The sequence below is a fragment of the Caretta caretta genome, chromosome 1 (genome assembly GCF_965140235.1).
Source record: "Caretta caretta isolate rCarCar2 chromosome 1, rCarCar1.hap1, whole genome shotgun sequence".
Taxonomy (NCBI): domain Eukaryota; kingdom Metazoa; phylum Chordata; order Testudines; family Cheloniidae; genus Caretta; species Caretta caretta.
This window is the reverse complement of record NC_134206.1, coordinates 302,005,296-302,021,451: the sequence shown is the minus strand read 5'-3', so window position 1 is coordinate 302,021,451 and position 16,156 is coordinate 302,005,296. Positions and strand designations below refer to the sequence as shown.

The 16,156-nt window shown below is 39.6% G+C and overlaps 1 long non-coding RNA gene across 2 annotated transcripts in view; it reads right to left on the bottom strand.

Annotated features, from left to right (window-relative positions):
• LOC125630321 (uncharacterized) overlaps nt 1-14,487 on the bottom strand; it is a 63,490-nt gene extending 49,003 nt beyond the window's left edge. For both annotated transcript variants that reach the window (XR_007354629.2, XR_007354630.2), the window contains exons 1-2: nt 14,378-14,487; nt 5,342-5,417 (exon numbers count right to left, since the gene is read on the bottom strand). This is a non-coding gene — a long non-coding RNA (uncharacterized LOC125630321). The remainder of the gene's footprint in view (nt 1-5,341; nt 5,418-14,377) is intronic.
• Nucleotides 14,488-16,156: the final 1,669 nt, after the last annotated feature.

The following is a 16,156-nucleotide window of genomic DNA, read 5'->3' as shown; positions in this document are numbered from 1 at the left end:
CTGTTGGTTGTCCTCCTTCATGTTTGAAGTTTCCATTTTACATAGCTAAATTCAATATCTTCCATAGTTGTTTGCCATCTAGGACACATTATACATACATTATATAGGAGTGTTGTTCTTAGTTATTTGTATTATACTACATCATACAGGATTCAAATGATCAGGGCTTTACTGTTCTGCGAGCTGTATGAATAAGTAAAAGGAAGACTGTCTCTGCCCCCAGAATGTAGGTATCAACTGCTTTAGAATCTGAGAATATCTGAACAATAAAAGGTTCATTACTGTACCTTAAAGTAACAAAATATATACATATATGCAGATTTTAAAATCCCCACTAGTTTCTAGTTATCAGTTATAGATATTTGGTTAGTGTATTCCTGTACAAACTGTCTAAATTGATGCTGGAATAAACAAGTAGGTCTGGGTGAAATTTTTCAGTGGAAACGTTTTTTCAGCCAACACTTGAGATTCAGTGACACCTGAATTCACAAAATGTTTATGTCAATTTCACTTAATTGTTGTGGTTGAATTCCCTCCCCCTCATCTACCCCAAAAAATCCCCCAAAAGTTAAATTTTTGTTTTGACATTTTTTGAAACAAAATGTTTTGATTTTTCAATTCAAAATGACTTTTCATTCCAAAAGTCTCTTTAATTTTATATTTAAAAAAAATTAAGAAATGCTAAGAATCAAAATGAAATGGGACAAATTAAATGTTTAGTATGACCCAAAATGATTTTGTTTTTGATTTTTCAGAATTGCCAAAGAAACAAAAAAACCCTCTTATTTTTATAGCTTTACAAATGATGGCATTCTGGATGCAATGTTAATGTACTAGGGAACAAACTAGACTCAAATACTTTGGATGTATGCTAAAGTAGTAAAATGCACAAAAGCTGCAGGATCAAGCAAAGGCTGAGAAAGCCAAGTTAAACAGTACAGTGTGGAGAAGGATCAAGGAGGATAAAGCAAAAGGAAATGCTGTGTTGGGCAAGCTGGTATTCAAATACCTATAGCTGCAAAAATAGCAACTGGCAAAGTAAAATCAATCTGTAAAAATGTTCCCATTTATTTAAAGCCAACACAGAATGGAAACCCCATTCTAATCCCATTTTTCCATTTATTGTCATGAATCTATAAAACCAAGCAAGAATCTATAAAACTGGTTTTAATTTAGCGTGCACTTTCCCTGATTCTGCTTAAAAAAGGAAAAGTGTTAGGAAGGATTCAATGGCTTACTGTAATCCACTAAGCCCTGCTTTTTACCAAATTAGTAGTATCTCTTTAAAGGAGATCCTATGAAAACTGAGTTTACTTCACAATGGAAAGGAGGACTTGTGGCACCTTAGAGACTAACAAATTTATTTGAGCAAAAGCTTTCGTGAGCTACAGCTCACTGCATCGGATGCATTCAGTGGAAAATACAGTGCGGAGATTTATATACACAGAGAACATGAAACAATGGGTGTTACCATACACACTGTAACGACTATTACCAGCAGGAAAGCAGGGGAAGGGGGAAACCTTTTGTAGTAATAATCAAGGTGGGCCATTTCCAGCAGTTGACAAGAACGTAAGGAAGGGCGGGGGGGGGGGGGGGAATAAACATGGGGAAATAGTTTTACTTTGTGTAATGACCCATCCATTCCCAGTCTTTATTCAAGCCTAAGTTAATTATATTGAGTTTGAAAATTAATTCCAATTCAGCAGTCTCTCGTTGGAGTCTGTTTTTGAAGTTTTTTATTGAACAATTGCCACTTTTAGGTCTGTAATCGAGTGACCAAAAAGATTGAAGTGTTCTCTGACTGGTTTTTGAATGTTATAATTCTTGACGTCTGATTTGTGTCTATTTATTCTTTTACGTAGAGACTGTCTGGTTTGGCCAATGTACATGGCAGAGGGGCATTGCTGGCACATGATGGCATAGATCACATTGTTAGATGTGCAGGTGAACGAACCTCTGATAGTATGGCTGATGTGATTAGGCCCTATGATGGTGTCCCCTGAATAGATATGTGGACACAGTTGGCAACCGGCTTTGTTGCAAGGATAGGTTCCTGGGTTAGTGGTTCTGTTGTGTGGTGTGTGGCTGCTGGTGAGTATTTGCTTCAGGTTGGGGGTCTGTCTATAAGCAAGGACGGGCCTGTCTCCCAAGATCTGTGAGAGTGATGGGTCGTCCTTCAGGATAGATTGTAGATCCTTGATGATGCGTTGGAGAGGTTTTAGTTGGGGGCTGAAGGTGATAGCTAGTGGCGTTCTGTTATTTTCTTTGTTGGGCCTGTCCTGTAGTAGGTAACTTCTGGGTACTCTTCTGGCTCTGTCCTTCTGTTTCTTCACTTCAGCAGGTGGGTATTGTAGTTGTAAGAATGCTTGATAGAGATCTTGTAGGTGTTTGTCTCTGTCTGAGGGGTTAGAGCAAATGCGGTTGTATCGTAGAGCTTGGCTGTAGACAATGGATTATGTGATGCGGTCTGGATGAAAGCTGGAGGCATGTAGGTAGGCATAGCGGTCAGTAGGTTTCCGGTATAGGGTGGTGTTTATGTGATGATCACTTATTAGCACCGTAGTGTCCAGGAAGTGGATCTCTTGTGTGGACTGGTCCAGGCTGAGGTTGATGGTGGGATGGAAATTGTTGAAATCATGGTGGAATTCCTCAAGGGCTTCTTTTCCATGGGTCCAGATGAGGAAGATGTCATCAATGTAGCGCAAGTAGAGTAAGTGCATTAGGGGACGAGAGCTGAGGAAGCGTTGTTCTAAGTCAGCCATAAAAATGTTGTCATACTGTGGGGCCATGAGGGTACCCATAGCAGTGCCGCTGATTTGAGGGTATACATTGTCTCCAAACATGAAATAGTTATGGGTCAGGACAAAGTCACAAAGTTCAGCCACCAGGTTTGCCGTGACATTATCGGGGATACTGTTCCTGGCGGCTTGTAGTCCATCTTTGTGTGGAATGTTCGTGTAGAGGGCTTCTACATCCATAGTGGCTAGGATGGTGTTTTCAGGAAGATCACCGATGGATTGTAGTTTCCTCAGGAAGTCAGTGGTGTCTCGAAGATAGCTGGGAGTGCTGGTAGCGTAGGGCCTGAGGAGGGAGTCTACATAACCAGATAATCCTGCTGTCAGGATGTCAATGCCTGAGATGACGGGGCGTCCAGGATTTCCAGGTTTATGGATCTTGGGTAGCAGATAGAATACCCCTGGTCAGGGTTCTAGGGGTGTGTCTGTGCGGATTTGTTCTTGTGCTTTTTCAGGGAGTTTCTTGAGCAAACTCTGTAGTTTCTTTTGATAACCCTCAGTGGGATCAGAGGGTAATGACTTGTAGAAAGTGGTGTTGGAGAACTGACTAGCAGCCTCTTGTTCATATTCTGACCTGTTCATGATGACGACAGCACCTCCTTTGTCAGCCTTTTTGATTATGACGTCAGAGTTGTTTCTGAGGCTGTGGATGGCGTTGTGTTCTGCACGGCTGAGGTTATGGGGCAAGTGATGCTGCTTTTCCACAATTTCAGTCCGTGCACGTCGGCGGAAGCACTCTATATAGAAGTCCAGTCTGTTGTTTCAACCTTCAGGAGGAGTCCACCCAGAATCCTTCTTTTTGTAGTGTTGGTAGGAAGGTCTCTGTTAGTTAGTATGTTGTTCAGAGGTGTGTTGGAAATATTCCTTGAGTCGGAGACGTCAAAAAAAGGATTCTTGGTCACCACAGAACTGTATCATGTTCGTGGGGGTGGAGGGGCAGAAGGAGAGGCCCTGAGATAGGACAGATTTTTCTGCTGGGCTAAGAGTATAGTTGGATAGATTAACAATATTGCTGGGTAGGTTAAGGGAGCCACTGTTATGGTCCCTTGTGGCATGTAGTAGTTTAGATAGTTTAGTGTCTTTTTTCTTTTGTAGAGAAGCAAAGTGTGTGTTGTAAATGGCTTGTCTAGTTTTTGTAAAGTCCAGCCACGAGGACATTTGTGTGGAAGATTGTTTTTTTATGAGAGTATCCAGTTTTGAGAGCTCATTTTTAATCTTTCCCTGTTTGCTGTAGAGGATGTTGATCAGGTGGTTCCGCAGTTTCTTTGAGAGTGTGTGGCACAAACTGTCAGCATAGTCTGTTGTGGTATGTAGATTGTAATGGATTTTTTACCTTCAGTCCTTTTGGTATGATGTCCATCTGTTTGCATTTGGAAAGGAAGATGATGTCTGTCTGAATCTGTATGAGTTTTTTCATGAAGTTGATAGAATGGAGTGAGTACTGACATGTTGTGTGCTCCAGTCTCAGCAAATCCTGCCCTTCTTCCATGGCTGCAGAGGCTCTAGGTACAGTGGAACAGGTATAGTTCTGATACACAAGGGAAAGAACCTGGAAAGACCACATGGGGGTTATGGACCCTTTACAGACAGCAGAGCACAGCTCTGTAGCAACTAGATGTGTGTCCCTGTGACACAAGCTTCATGGAATGAGGGAGAACTGGGGTTAGATTAGTGGATCCACTGCTACAAGGAGGAGGAGTGCAGAGCAGACTCAGATAGTGCATCCTCAGGTGTGAAGTACCAGACATGGAGTATCTCTGCAGACAATGGGAATGAAGGATTCCTTTTCCCTTGACCTGTGCAAAGTATGGCTCCTCAGCCTTGGCACATAAAGCAGGGGTTAGCCAGGACCGATTACCATATCTTCCACCACATATTACACAAGGATTTAAAGTATTCTCCTGGCATGAAGACATTTTCTTTTTCCTTTTTTCTCCCCCTCATTATATATCTTATTTTTGTTATTTTTAAAAGGGAGCTAAAATAGATGTGGGAGATACATAAACAGAAACAAGGCTATTCACATTAGGTGGAGCTGTGCCCAAATGGAACCATACTGGAATACTGCTAGGGAAATGATCTACTGAGGGACAATTTGTGTCATATAGCCACCTACCTGTGTAGGGGAGATGTGAAACTGCTACTTCAGGGGAGCTGGACAAAGCCAGGTCTGGTGAGCAGAGGGAATGCATAGGCTTTACCATCCCTGGAGAGGCTGCTACACAGGTCTGTTAAACTAGTCACACTGACTAGCCCCACCTCCTCACCCGTGCCCCTCTATGGGGGGGGGGGTGAGGAGGCAGTTCCAGTATTTCCCTAACCACAGCGGGATTATAAGTGGCCTTTGGGCTAGGTGTGCAGGAAATCATTGGAGGAGGCCTTTGAAGGACCAAGCCGTCTGGCTGAAAATGGTGGACATTGTCCCTGTGATTACTGATAATCCAGTTCTGTCAACTCTTGCAATTTTATCACGAGTCTTGTGATATTTGGTGTTTTCTTAAAGTCTTAAGTCCAGGAGCCCTGTGATTACAAAAGAGTCTCACCTTTCATTTTTTAAGTAAGTTGATAGCCCTCAGTTGTGGAGAAAATCTTCAAAACGTTGCTCCAAAAGCCCCAAAACTAGAAATAAAAAAAAACACAACTTTTTTTCTGAATCTCATGATTTCTAAACCAATCTCACAATTTTGGGGACCTGACTCAGGATTTTGGAATGCTTGAGGGTGAGCAATAATGTAAATGTACCAGAAAGATATTATAGGACTGCATAGAAGCTTATTCTTTTTAAATTGCCCACTTCATCTGAAGTGGTCTCTTAACATGTTTGAACCTCTTATGCAATTTGTCCCACCTTGCATTTAGCTTGGACACTCTATTTTCCTTCTGCATATCTGAGAAAGAGCTCTGTGAAACTGAAAAGCTGGTCCTTTTCACGAACAGAAGTCGGCCCAGTTAAATATATTAGCTCACCTACCTTGTCTCGCTCATATCATGGGACCAATACTGCTACAACAGTGCAGACAGCTTATGAAACAAAGCATTTGAATTACCGGGTAGTTCTCCTACAGCATTTTCTCTGAGGAGGACACAAGAGTTCTCCAGGTATAACTGAACCAAAGATACTTTCACACTTTCTCTCCTGGGTACTGCTTCTGGAGACTTGAGACTTATGGGACTTATGGGATAACAGTTCCACGGTGAATGAAGAGGATGGCAAGATAAAATGACAATATAAAAATTATTTCCTATTAAAATATATTCCATTGTACTTTTCCCCCAATTTTTGCTTGTTCTTTATCTTGCTATTCACCTGTATGCCTGTTAGTTAAGCACTAACATTTTCTCAGCTTGCCCAGAATATAATAGCTTGCCTTGTTTTGAGTTTTGCTTCCATTGATTTTATTTTATAAATGCTTTGTTATAAAATGTCAGTCATATAACTGATTTTATGTTCCTTAAAAATACCTTCTTGCCAGCAGCTAATAACATTACATTCTCTCAACATTGCAGAAGTTAACTCTTCCAGTTTTAATTACTTTGTACAGAAACAATTATCTTCTGAGGGTTAGAAAAATGTCACACAAGCATTAGATAATTCGTATTAGTTGGGCCTCCACTTTCCTCACACCTGCTTAACCAAGGAAAGAGGCAAGAGGACCCCAATGGACTTTGAGAATCAGCAAATAATTAAATAGACCTTGTTGAAATGTTTTTGTATGAAAGATTTCTTGGTGAAAAATGCAGTTATGTAAAAACTAATATAGTTCAAAGGAAGGTGTTAATGCCAAACAACAACAACAACACTTTTGCACGGGAAATGTCAAAATGAAAATTTGAAACAAAATTTGAAACAAAAAACCAAAATATTCTTCTTTCATTGTGTTTCAACTTAAAATTTTGTTGCAGTTTCTTGATTTAATAACTGCAAATGAAGTGTCTATTCAAACAAATATTTGTTTTGAATCAGTTCAAAAGTTTCTGTGAGAAAACCAAATTTTTTTCAACTGAAAAATTTTAAACGGATATTCTAATTTTCCATAGAAGGATAAAAATTGCAGGAATTTGACCATAAAATGTTTTCCTTTTATGATAGTGTCCTTTCTATGTAGAAAAATAAAATGTTTATATACCAGAAAACATAATGGAAAAATATTCGAAAGCTAAGGGACCAGAGGCTTCAACTAGTGTAAATGGATGTAGCTCCATTGACTTTGACAGTTGCACCAGCCAAGGGTCCCACAAGAAAGTTAACTTCTCCATGTTGCAAATCCTGTATATTTTATAATTTAAACAGCAATACACTGAATTGTGCATTTATAAAGACAAAGAGTAAGGAAATAGTGAACAACTGATACTGCCAGGCAGGAGCCTTTAGTCAGGGCCTGTCCCCACTCAGGCTTCTCTCCCAGCCACCTCCCAACTGAGCTGGGCTCTCACCTTTATCCCTTCCCTCCAAGCCTGACACCTCTTCCAGGTGTGTTGGGGCAGGGCTGACTGAGCCCACAACAGCTGGTTAACCCTTTTCTGGGCAGTGTGGGGTTTTAGTGAAATCTTGTGTTTCAATTTGGGGGGTTATCTACCAAAAAATATAGAGGATTTCCCCCCACACACACACACACATTAGGACAGCTTTGCATTAATCTACCAGCTGTCCTAAAGCTGTCTGAGCTGGCCACGTTTAGGGAGAACCTTGGCATTAGAGACCCAATGTAACAGCTCCCTTGCCATATACCCCCTTGGTGGCACAATGGGCATAGCCAGGAAAAAAGGTGAATGATTGTGATGTTTCTGTGCCTATCAGTCCCTGCTTGCCATTACAGCACTTGCAAACACTGGGGAAATAAGCTGGTATTGGATGGGCCCAGGTTGGGGAGAATACAAAGGTAGCTTGAATCTACATTTGTACATATATCCCCCCCCCCATACTTGAGATGCCCAAGTGCCCCCTGGCCAGAGAAGAAGATCAAGGTCAATATCTCTAATAGAAAACAATATGGTATTATTAAAATAAAACTTGTTTTTCTTTGGTTCTGAGTTAAACAGTAAAACATCTAGGTCCATAGTCTCCCCCATCTTTCCTCCATTGTGTAGAGGGAAGCAAAATCACAGAAATGCCCTAGATGGTCTATGCTGAAGGTCAAAAGTCTACACAAAATATTCTTCTCTTTATGCAGTCTTCACTTGCTCCTCCTTTAAAAAAAAGCATGTGGTTCATTGGCCTCATTTGATAAAGGAGAAGTAGCAAGGAAATGGGTGTTGGTTGCAGTAGGAAAAGTCAGGTAACAGCTGTTCGACATATCATGTCTCAATCTTCAACATTATGGACTTTCTACCTACATAACAGGGGAAATGAATGTTCTATGCTGTGAGACTCCCATCAGAGAAGCCACAAACTGTAAGCAACTAAAGGCAACATGGCCACTAAGCAGCTGTTCTGATAGTGCTTGAGGCAGCCCTTGAATGAGAACAAAGGTGAAGGGGATCTCCCGACTGGAGCTTAGTTCCATGGTGTATGCAATGTATATTCTCACACATGTTGGTCCTATACTGTTCATGTTATGGAGAGAGCACACTTTGTCCACTGTGCCAGTCCACTGGACTATCCTCTTTGCATGGACTATCCAGTAAATCTCTGGGACAATCAAATTCATTTAGATTTCTGGGTAAATTTTCCCGTTCCGTGGATTTCTGTCTGGGAGGGGCATATATAGGCCACAGCAATTTTACTAGCAGAACTCTTTATTACCAGGTCAGTCACTCACTTTCACACAATTGGCCATTAAATGGAGGCAGCGAACTCTTGGAAACAAGTCATTAAAAAAGATCTTAAGGTAATTAAGTATAGTACCGGTAAATCAAATAAAAAAGTAATTTAGCTTATGTAAAGTGATTTATTGGCTCTTCTTTTATACTGCAGTCATTATGAATGTGAAATTTTCAGACAAGTTTGCTCACCAAGGACACTGACAGTACAAAACATCATAAATATTCTTGTAATATTTTCTGCAGTGAAACATGTCTCCCAACTGTAGGTGCCACAAAAGCAGACAAGATGCTGATAGGCAATGATTACTATTCTTTGAATATGTGCAACATATGATAAATTATTTATCAAAAGGAAAATGGATATGATTATGCATTCCTAAAATGTGTTTTCTCTTCATCTAAATAGCAAATTGAATTTAAAATAAGGCTAACAGCACATAGAACAGCATATCCGAATACAGCACTGTGGACAGAGTAGATGTGTAGGTACAGTGTATATTTAAAATTACAAGTCTGGTAGTGTTTCCAGTATTAACTGTGTTTTATACAGTTAAAGGGTTATAACTTGACAGTCAACATTTGCTCTGAGCTAAAAACTCACTCAACAAGTCTTAGCCAGGGACAACATTTTACATGAAAATTGTACAGGGAAAAATGGTTCTTGGGGTGATAAAAGTTAACAAAACCATGTTTTAAAACTATCAGTCATTACATACCTAAGATGGATATATGTGTATCGGTCCTGCATATAAGTTATATTTCTCAATGAGCAGAAACAGTTCTACAGTAAATAAAGCTTCAGAAAAATCTTGTTTATTATAGTAGTTATTCGACTGGGAAGCCAACAGTTCGGAAAAATCTTAATATGAATTTTAGCCTCTTTCCTTTACATTTCCTATTGCCATATGTTTTTCATCTTAAACCAGCACTACTTTGAATCACAGATACAGTACCAAGATGACATTCTTTAAGAGATAATATATTGAACATGTACTGTCCCATGTGGAAGAGTCAGCTAAAGTAATTTCATTGGCAGACTTTGATACTTAAAATATTGCTTCATGTTTTCCAATGAAACATGGGATTCATAACTTCTCCAAGTGATTTTTTTCCCCCTGGTACAGTAAGATGCTATTCATTATAGAGGTAGCTGTTTAAATAAATAAATATGAAACAAATGGAAGAAACAGGACATTGATAGCAATGAATATAAATCAGAAATTAAGAATTGTAGAAAATTCATAAGCGAAACCAAGAGACGCAAGGACAAAATCAATGGTCAGCAGTTAAGGACAATAAGAAGGAGCTTTTTAAAAATATATTTGGAGCAAAAGGAATCCTGAAAATGGTATTGGTACATTACTCGATGGAAAGGGTAAAATTATCAGTAATACTACAAAAATGCAGAAGTATTCAATAAATATTCCTGTTCTGTATTTGTGGAAAATACAGATGACATCATCTCATCATTTGGTGATGATAACTTTCTTTCCATTCCACTAGTATCTCAAGGGGGTGTTAAACAGAAGCTACTGAAGTCAGACATTTTTAACTAGTAAGTCCAGATAACGTGCATCCAAGAGTTTTAAAGGAGCAGGCTGAGGAGTAAATAAACTTGCTGGACAGTAAATGTTGATTTTCAATAAGTCTTGAAGCACTGGGAAAGTTCCAGAAGACTGGAAAAAAGCTAATTTTGAGCCAGAAAGATGACCTGGGTAACTCAAGGCCTGTCAGGCTGACATCTCCTGAGCGAGATAATGGAGCGGTTGACAGGGGACTTGATTAATAAAGAACTAAAGGAGGGTAATGTAATTAATGCAAATCAACATGGGTTAATGGAAAATACTGATACAATTTGCAGATGACCCAAAAATTGAAGAAGTGGTAAATGATGAAGAGCACAATTCACTAATTGAGAGCAATCTGTATCACTTGGAAAACTGAGCACAAGCAAATAACATACATTTTAATGCAGCTAAATGTAAATGTATACATCTAGAAACAAAGAATGTAGGCCATACTTACAGGATGGGGGACTCTCTCCTAGGAAGCAATAGTTCTGAAAAAGATTTGGGGATCATGAAGGATAATCAGCTGAATATGAGCTCCCAGAGTGACACAGTGGCCAAAACAACTAATGAAATTCATGGATGCATAAACAAGGTCATCTCAAACAGAAGTAGAGAGGCTATTTTACGTATGCATTGGGATGACCACTGTTGGAATACCGTGCCCACAATTCAAGAAGGATGTTGATAAATTGGAGGGGTTTCAGAAAAGAGCTAAAAGAATGATTAAAGGATTAGAAAATATGCCTTCTAGAGATAGCTTCAAGTAGTTCAATCTAGCAGAGAAAAGGAATAACATGATCCAATTGCTGGAAGTTGAACTTAGACAAATTCAGAGTGGAAATGCATACATTTTTAACGTTGAGAGTAATTAACCATTGAAAGAATTTACCCAATGTAGTAGTAGATTCTCCATCAATGACAATTTTTAAATCAAGATTGCTTGTTTTTGTAAAGATATGATCAAGGAATTATTTTGGGGAAGTTCTCAGGCCTGTGTTATACCAGAGGTCAAACTAGATGATCATAATGGTCCCTTCTGGCCTATGAATCTATGTATTATTATTATTTTATTTATTGTATTGTTGTTGTTGTTGGACCAGAGTGCCCATGACTTCAATGTGAATGCAGCCTAAGCAAGGACTGAGTATTTAGCCCACTATTATTGTTACACACATTTCTAAATCAACGTTTTAAATTATTATTAGCAATGTGTGAAATATAAAGGTTTAGTTATGGCTGAAAACATGTATTTAAATATATATTCATTTAATATAGGTCCTTAAATGCTGTTTTGGTTTTATTTCCCCCCAAAACAAGGCTTAGTGAAAAAAAGGGGGGGTTCACAGTGTTTTTCTTAATGTTTTATGCATCACTGATTTCTTACTGATTACTGGTATTGCTTACTGGTTGTTGGTTTGCTTTTTAGTAAAAAACAACATTTGAAAAAAAAAACCCTACAGTCCTCCTTCCTATTGATGCTAATGGGAGTTTTACTTGCATAAGACTGCAGAATTAAGTCTTTCTGTTTAAAAAAGCTTTTTCCAAATTAAAATTAATTTAGTCTCTCAAAAGCTACTGTAGCGACAACTCTTGCTATTTAATAAAACATCTGTCTCACAGGTCAATGTAAGAAACAATTATGGGCTGAACTCACTTGAAAAGTCAGGCACCTCTGAAAATAAGGACTAATGATGCTGTCATAATCATAGGGGTAGCCTAAATTCCTCCTTACCTGTAAAGGGTTAGAGAAGCTCAAGGCACCAGGAACCATGGGGACAAAGGAACAATGGGGACAAAAGATATTTTCAAATCTGGTGTGGGGGCGGGGGAGGTTTTATTTTGGGTTCCTTAATTTTCTGTGCCATTCACCCTTGGGACTAAGAGGGACCGGACATCAATCCATGTTCTCCAAATCTTTCTGAACAAGTCTCTCTTATTGCAGAATTGTAAGTAACAGCCAGGCAAGGCATATTAGTTTATCTTTGTTTTCTCAACTTGTGAATTTTCCCTTTGCTAGAGGGAGGTTTATCCCTGTTTTGTTGTAACTTTGAAACTAAGGCTAGAGGGAGTTCCTCTGTGCTCTTTGAATTTTCTGATACTCTGTAAGGTTAACTACCAGCCTAAGTTTACAGAGGTGATTCTTTTACCTTTTTTTCTTTAAATAAAATCCTTCTTTTTAAGAACCTGACTGATTTTTCCATTGTTCTCAAGACCCAGGGGTTTGGGTCTTTGATCATTTTGTAACCAATTGGTTAGGATATTATTCTCAAGCCTCCCCAGGAAAGGGGATGTATCGGCTTGGGGGAATATTTTGGGGGAATAAGACTCCAAGTGGTCCTTTCCCTGATTGTTTGTTAAATCACTTGGTGGTGGCAGTGATCCCAAGGCAAGAAGGGAATCTGTGCCTTGGGGAAGTTTTAACCTAAGCTGGTAAGAATAAGCTTAGGGGTTCTTTCATGTGGGTCCCCACATCTGTACCCCAGAGTTCAGAGTGGGGAAGGAACCCTGACAGATTCCCTGGGGATAAATTAGGTACTTTGCCTACCTGACAGGTGACTACTGACAAGTTGGATTGTTATTATCAAAACTGCAAGCCCCAGTGTGAGTCTTCATGACTAACATTTTACTGTTGACCAGCTTTGTAATGAGATAGCCAGAAGTGTCAGCATTCCCAACAGCATTCTCAACCAGCACTTTAACATGACATAAAAGCATTGCAACCTCCTGGCCAACAACCATCTAGACCAAACTCAGAGGTAGGTTGAGTATTTGGGGGAAGGAAGGAACCCTGGATTGGAGGTTCAGTTACAGCCTTGAATAACTGTTTAAATTGGTGGCTGTACCACAAAAAGAAATAAATACTGATATGTGTATTTAAAGAAAAAAGGCAACAGCCAACCAGCAGAGGGATGAGATACCAAACAAAGAGGTGACCCAGTCACTGTAATCTGTCTCTGGGGTATTTTCTGAAATAGAGAACAAAGATGATTTTGTGACTCAGTGATGAGGAAAGGTTAAAGGAGTTCTGATGGGAAAAGAGGAGAGACTGAAGTACAGTGAAGCCTGCACATGAGACCATACTCCTGTTTGATGTTACTGCCACAAAGTAGCCCAGAATAATACAACTCAGATCCCCCTTTAAACAAAACCCACTTCTGTTAATTAATCACTATATATATTGCACTGGAATCTATAGACTCCAACAGAGTTGGGGCCTCATTGTGTTAGGCACTGTACATATAAAGAGTCACAATCATGAAGAGCTTTATAGTCAAGACAGACAAAAGGAAGGAGATAATAACACTTCCTATATCCTTTCTATAGTGGGGAGACTGAGGCACAGAGACATTAAGTGACTTTCCCAACTTCACACTGAGAACGTGTACCAGAGTTAGGAAATAAATTCAGATCTCTTGAGTCAGGGCTTCAACCATAAACGTAGCCTTCCATTCTAAGCAATTGATTTTTGACAGTCCTTTTAGTGGTCACTTAAGACAGGGTTCACTGTAGACATTTTCAGATGAAGAAAGGGATAGATGAAAATAGAGATTCTTGTTCCTTCTGGCAAGGTGTTCAGAAACGGGCCTAATGAAAAAATCATAAAGCTAGGAATAAATAGAGAACTCAAGAAGAATTAGTTCTTGAAAGAGATACTGAAGTAAGGCCAAATTCTCTGTTCAGATGTGTGCTTGGCTCTCAGTGCGTTCAGTAAAAATATGATAAATGTACAGGAAAGTAGGATTCAGACTCAGTAATAAATAAATACAAAGGGTATGAATTCAGGAATTAATTCAGGGAAGTCCTGTGGCCTGTGTTACACAGGAGGTCAGACTGGATGATCACAATGGTCCCTTCTGGCCTTGGACTCTATGAATCTATGTCAGCCAAATGGCCTTTTCATGTTGCTAAAAATGTCTTCATTTCACCAGCAAAGCATTATGCTGTTCTACTGCTGTTCAATCTCATCTTGCCTAAAGCAGCTGAAACTACATCTTAGTGAGGAGATGTGACACTTCTGGAGGGTACCTGTAAAAAAGGATTTTCAGATCCTAAAGAAGTGGTAACTTAATTGTTTATCTCCAGGTAGTGTCAGGAATAAATCAATGGGGACACAGCTCCTCTGTCGGATAAATGGTACAAACAAGAGTGCTTTTACCTAAAAATACACTTTCATTAGGTCTCAAGCACATACACACACATATGCTGTAGCAGTAAGTTCAGAATACCCCAAACATTTTTAGTTACCGAAAATCTGAGATGTTTTTGAGTAATCGACAGCCAGGCTTCTGGGGACCCTCCTTCCACTCAGCTACTGGGGAGTTCAGGTGTCAGCTCCTTGCCTGAAGAAAAGCTTCCTTGGACTGCTCCAAAGTGTATTCTTTTGCTTAATCTTTTATAGCTAACTTAAACCAAGCACATAACTCATAGTGACTCCTTGAGGGTCACCATAGTAACCCCTAATAGGTCACCAATTCTCCTAATTTCAGCAAATTACTCATTATCAAAGCATGTCTGGTATTTCTAGTCATAATGAGAATAAAACTTATATGTCAGGGCTCTTAAAACCAAGGTCGGCTGTCCAAACATTCCTCCCATTCTCATGATACGTTAACTCTCTGTCCCATCCTCCCATTCTGATTAGCAAAACTGAAATCATGCAGCTGTTTGGCCATGCCTCTCAGAGCCCTAAGAATATTGCTAACTATGTGGTATTTGGTTTTCAGCTAGCAGTGGCTGGACAAACAAAATCGCTGACTGCAGTAATGCCAAGTTCTGGGGTTACGTACCCAGGGTTGTGAGGCACCTTGCTATGACCTGCCCTTAGCGTGAGGAAGCCTTGTTTGTGCCTACCAGAAACCATCCCCCTGACTCCACCAGCCACAGGTAATACAAGCACTCCCCTATAGGCCTGAGCAGGCCCCGCTGGCTCTCTACAGGTTTACGATAGGCACAATCCAACCCTTGAGCCCTCCAAGGAACTCCCTGAGTGTCCAGCTCCTGATCCACTGGACACTTACAGTATTCAGAGATTTACTGCTTCCAAAGAACCTGTACAGCCCACCAAACTAGTTCCACCTCAAATCACTGCTCTGCTTAACACACAGTACTTAGATATGTTTATAGTAAAATCATATATAAGTTTATTTTACAAACATTCAAGTAATAGCAAGTTAATGTACTGGAAACATATAAAATAAAATCATAACCCATTCTAGAACCTAGACTTAATTAACTAGATGCTCTCATTCTTGTAGAATAATGCTCACCCAAAATCCTTGCAGCATTTTACAAGCAGGCTTGGCTGTGATTCGTCATTCATGAGACAGACAGGCAACCAGCTTGTCTCCTAGGTAAAGGATCCAGTGTGTTCCTTTGCCTCCCAAGCTACACAAAAGTCTCACCAGGATACACCTCCTGATGTTTTGTTTCTTCCTGTAGATTTTCTGTCTTGTAGATTTTGCAACCTGTGGACTGTCCCCTGCCTCACTATGCAAATAGGTTTCCATTGTGAGGCAGACAACCAGACAGGGAGATAAGTGTCTGTTATCCTCTGTTTGAAGGGAACATGTCTGAGGCATGTCACCTCCTGGTGACGTGCCTTAACTCCAAGACCTTAAGAATATAATTTCCAGTATAAATACATAACTCCATAAATATTATCTGTACATACATATCACAATTGTTATGATGACCAGTGCAGTACTGGCTCTTGGTAAAGACCTTACATGCCATGCTCTAATGAATTATTATGCATATATCTGATCTATGGAAACTCTGTAAAACCCTGTGCAATCCCTGTGCCATCTGCCAGTTGGCAATAAGAAGTCCCTGGACCATAGGATAAATGTAGAATATTTACTTTCTTTGCATTAAAAATGGTTTATAAAACCTATACCAGCTATGAGCTAAAAGCATTTCCTGGCTAATTAGTAACATCTTGGGAAATCCAATGATTCAGCAGGAGCCCATTAATCCTCAGGAAATTAATGTCCTATGCCAAGGTCATTATTGCATTAAAATACT